Source organism: Artemia sp. Qi Xiang Cuo, chromosome 21 (assembly GCF_049724085.1).
Source record: "Artemia sp. Qi Xiang Cuo chromosome 21, ASM4972408v1, whole genome shotgun sequence".
Taxonomy (NCBI): domain Eukaryota; kingdom Metazoa; phylum Arthropoda; class Branchiopoda; order Anostraca; family Artemiidae; genus Artemia; species Artemia sp. Qi Xiang Cuo.
Window position 1 is genome coordinate 15,718,151 of NC_142814.1, and position 5,621 is coordinate 15,723,771.

Here is a 5,621-nt window from a genome sequence, read left to right on the forward strand (position 1 = left end):
AACGATGCAAAAATACGGTTAGCTTCTAAAACTATAGAAGGTTTGCGTCCGAAGAAAAAATCCCATTTTTTCAAAGAAAGGTAAAGAACTCCATTAAACCAAAAAGTGCAATAAAATAAAACTGAATAATCTATAGATTGTAAAACTTCCACAAATCAGCAATGATAAATAAATTGAACCCCAAGCGAATAGAAATACAATAGATGACTGATTCAAACTCAAAACAAGCATAAATTAACAAAAGTAGATCTCGACAGCTCTATGCCTTTCCAAGGTAAAGCATAAATTTGCAGTTTACTGAATATTAAGACGATTCAAAAATACGGTTAGCTTCTAAAACTATAGAAGGTTTGCGTCCGAAGAAAAAATCCCAGTTTTTCAAAGAAAGGTAAAGAACTCCATTAAACCAAAAAGTGCAATAAAATAAAACTGAATAATCTATAGATTGTAAAACTTCCACAAATCAGCATTGATAAATAAATTGAACCCAAAGCGAACAGAAATACAATAGATAACTGATTCAAACTCAAAACAAGCATAAATTGACAAAAGTAGATCTCGACAGCTCTATGCCTTTCCAAGGTAAAGCATAAATTTGCAGTTTACTGAATATTAAAACGATGCAAAGATACAGTTATCTTCTAAAACTATAGAAGGTTTGCGTCCGAAGAAAAAATCCCAGTTTTTCAAAGAAAGGTAAAGAACTCCATTAAACCAAAAAGTGCAATAAAATAAAACTGAATAATCTATAGATTGTAAAACTTCCACAAATCAGCATTGATAAATAAATTGAACCCAAAGCGAACAGAAATACAATAGATGACTGATTCAAACTCAAAACAAGCATAAATTAACAAGAGTGGTGCTCGAAAGCTCTATGCCTTTCCAAGGTAAAGCATAAATTGGCAGTTTACTGAATAATAAAACAAAGTAAAAACACGGATAGCCTCCAAAACTATAGAAGGTTAGCGTCCTAAGACAAAATCCCAGTTTTTCAAAGAAATGTAAACACCATTAAACAAAAAAGAGCAATATAATAATACCGAATAATCTATAGATCACAAAACTTCCGCAAATCAGCATTGATAAATAAATTGAACCCACCAATGAATAGAAAATACAATAGATGACCGAGTAAAATTCAAAACAGGCATAAACTAACATGTGTAGTGCTCGAAAGCTCTATGCCTTTCCAAGGTAAAGTATAAATTTGCAGTTCACTGAATAATAAAACAAAGTAAAAATACGGTTAGCCTCTAAAACTATAGAAGGTATGCGTCCCATGATAAAATCATAGTTTTTCAAAGAAAGGTAAAGAACTCCATGAAACCAAAATGTGCAATAAAATAAAACTGAATAATCTATAGATTGTAAAACTTCCACAAATCAGCATTGATAAATAAATTGAACCCAAAAAGAACAGAAATACAATAGATGACTGAGTCAAACTCAAAACAAGCATAAATTAACAATAGTTGTGCTCGAAAGCTCTATGCCTTTCCAAGGTAAAGCATAAATTTGCAATTAACTGAATATAAAACAAAGTAAAAATACGGATAGCCTCCAAAACTATAGAAGGTTAGCGTCCTAAGACAAAATCCCAGTTTTTCAAAGAAATGTAAAGAACTCCATTAAACCAAAAGGAACAATAAAGTAAAACCGAATAATCTATAGATCGTAAAAATACCACTAATCAACATTGATAAATAAATTGAACTCAAAACGAACGGAAAATAAAATAGATAACCGAGTCAAACTCAAAACAAGCATAAACTAACATGTGATGTAGTGCTCGAAAGCTCTATGCCTTTCCAAGGTAAAGCATAAATTTGCAGTTTACTAAATATTAAAACAAAGTAAAAATACGGTTAGCCTCTAAAACTATAGAAGGTTAGCGTCCTAATACAAAATCCATGTTTTTAAAGAAATTTAAACTCCATTAAACCAAAAACGAGAAATAAAATAAAACCAAATAATCTATAAATCATAAAACTTCCGCAAATCAGCATTGATAAATAAATTGAAACCAAAATGAACATAAAATACAATAGATGACCGAGTCAAACCTAAAACAAGCAGAAATTAACAAGAGTAGTGCTCGAAAGCTCTATGCCTTTCCAAGGTAAAGCATAAATTTGCAGTTTACTGAATATTAAAACAATGTAGAAATACGGTTAACTTCCAAAACTATGGAAGGTTTGCGTCCGAAAAAAATGCTAGTTTTTCAGAGAAATTTAAAGAACTCCATTAAACCAAAAAGAGCAATAAAATAAAACCGAATAATCTATAGATCGTAAAACTTCCACTAGCTAATTTTGAAAAAGAAGGACATAGGAATGTACCCAACGAGCCCTTGAATCACCCCCCATCCCCTAAAAAAATTAAGGTTTTCATAAGTTACCTACATTGCTTTATATTTTTACTAGCTAATTTGAAAGGAGCTTTGTTTCACTCCTAAGAAAATGATATAACTTTTTGTCATTATTAGATATCGCTAATAATACACTCAATTCTGGACGTGATGCATAAATGTTTCATATGACACTCGGACTATAGAAACAAAGAAAGATTCAACGTTTCGTGAACGTTTGCAAAGTGTTTCTAGTCATTTATTTTAGCAGAACGGTCAAAAACATGTTTGGAAAAGGACGTTTACGCTGTGTCTTAATTTTTAAAGTGAAGAAAATTTCTTTTAATATGGATTTTATTGGTGGATGTTTGTATGAATAGCTGATGCTCTAAGGTTCGTAAATATAAAAGTCATAATGGGGAAGCATTTTTTTTGCCCACGGGGGTGGGGGTGGAGTAGGACTTTTTTAAAAAATGGGGTAACATTCTAAATGCCATATTTGAAAATGTGAGGTTAAAAAGTAACAGAATTGGATGGTCAGACCATCTGCTTGTCTAAATTTTGAAAGATGAGGTCAATGTTGACGCTCTGCTAACTTTTTTCTTACACATATTTAACTCTTAATTTGAGCCTCTATATTGAAAATTAGGGGAGGGGGGTGTCATCAAAAAAAAGTTGGAATGGCAGGAAGGGCTCTTGGGGGTTGGGAAGAGGTGTTCCTTGGAGGTTGAGGTCCATTGTGGTTAGAGCCATTGATGGTCCATACTCATAATTCTCTCACTAATCCAATATTGTGTACTTGTTTACTATATCGACCACAGAGTTTCACCCCAAATCATCCTCTAAAATGTCTCAAACTGTTTCACCCAAACAATCCCTAAAATTTCGATTAATTTGTTTCGCCCAAATAATCCCCTAAAATTAATTTCAGAATGTTCCTTTGTTTCGGAATCCTTTTGTGATGTAAGAGAAATTTTTACGTAAAACCATTGACCTAGAAATAGGTGTCAATGAACTTGTCCCGTTCGTATTTCCGATTCCCTGATTGGCATAGAAAGAGACACTTGATCCTGTCCCGTTAGACACACACTTATCTGACAATGATGTAAACTCCCGTCCAGATCCATTAGGCTTAGAAACATCAAACAAGTTGACCGACAAACAGAACAGAACTATGAAACAACATCAAATCATATAACCAACAAACAGAACAGAACAATGAAAAAACATCAAAACAAGTTGACCAACTGACAGAACAGAACCATGAAACTACATCAAATCATATAACCAACAAACCATATAACCATCAACAAACAGAACAGAACTAAGAAACAACATCAAACAATATAACCATCAAACCATATAACCAGCAAACAATATAACCATCAAACAGGTCTAGAAAGAGGTGTGGTCTTGTACGTACAGGGATTTTAGGCATCTGAATGGTCTAGAAATAACACTTTTGCCAAGAAAATTAAATCTCGTCCCAAGTTTTTACCAAGGACATTAAATCTCGTCCAGGCTTTTACCAAGAACATTAAATCTCTTCAATGCCCATATATGGATATTCGATCAGCGCTGGCACTGTAATCCCTATTAATGTCTATGTTAAAATTTTTATCTGATGCATTTAGGGCGTGGAGGAGGGGTAGGGCTGTTTGCCCTCCGATCTCTTTTGACTCTTAAAAGTCAACAAGAAATTTCAATTTCAAATCAAAAGAGCCCTCTCCAAAGTTTATACGAGCATCCCTTCCATAAGAATTATATATGCCCCCTGAGCATAAATTTTGTTAAAAATAGTTCAATTTTTGGATTAGAAAAAAATCTGGAGTCATTAGAACCCCCCAGGGCAAAGGGGAAGGCGTTCTAAGTTATGCCCTAAGGGTGTGTATGGTTCTTATGAAAGGGATGCTTGTATAAACTTCATAGACTGCTCATTTGATTTGAAATTGAAAGTTCTAGTTCACTTTTTAAGAGTCAATAGAGTTAAACTAGCCCCCCATGCTCTTTTTTCCCCAAACCCCTCTGAAACAAAATTTAAGACAGCCAGTGTTTTGGAAATTGTTCAAAATTCGATAACAAAAACGCCCCCCCCCCCTTTGATAATCCAATATCTTTGAAAAGACACAGTGTTGAAAGATATTAAATTGTGTAAAGAGCAAAACACTGGTACTTGCAAAAATTTTTGTACATATTTTAACAGGGGATTACAACAATTTAAAAACCTTACAAAATAAAACCAAAGTTATGAGCATAGTAGATATTGTTGTTAGAATCGGACTTGCTATAATAATCAAATATCTTTGAAAAGACTGCAGTATGAAAAGACAGCAAATTGTCTGCGGCTAGAAGATAAGTGACAATCAGAGCCCATATATATAGAATCTATATATAGATGCCTGCCATGTGCCGAGTATTGGGCCCAACAGCGAAGCCGCCAGGCTCCCGGTACTATAAATAATGTAAACTCTACAGCTATTTCAGTCCATTATATGCAATGGTGTGCATTTCTAATGATCGTCTTCTTATATAAACTATGGACTAAAGTTCATTCTTTAATGTAACTATTGCTCGGATACCATGGATATTTTTTCAGTTAACACAAGCTGCAAAGAACTCACAGGCTGATCTTTGTAAATTGAGAAAAATTTTACGAATGTTTTACCGGGATTACGAAAAATATTCAAAATTAAAGATTAAAATTATCTCTGAAAAAATGGATTTTGTTGAAAAGTCAGCTAGAGATGCTTTCGCAAAACTTCATAGTAATATCCAAAAGAAATGTTGCATGTTTAGTGAAAAGCTTCCAAGGTATGGACCGGCAACTATGGAACAATTTACAGATGTAATGGGGAATCTTATACATAACTGTGAATATATGGAGGCGTATTTGTCATTTTATTAGTTTCAGGTTAAATTTGATGATCGAGCCTTTATTTACTAACTAAATCAAACGACTATGAAGACAGTGATCAATATTATGTATAAGAAATTAGGCTTATTGCAAAAAGTAATTAATGAAAAAAAATTGAGAACAATTGGCACTAGATCTAGAGATTTACTTTAAAATGAGCCATTGAACAACTCTCTACGATGTTCCAGTGCCAAGCTATCTGTGGAAGAGAAGAAGAAGAAGAAGAAGAAAGAAAAAAATATCCCGTTTGTGGAGAATAACGTGGTTAAAGTCAATTTTCTTGATTTTCAAGCCAATAGAATCGAAGTTGAACTTTTCTTCTTCCAGGAAAATATTTGGAACAGAACTTTAAATTTT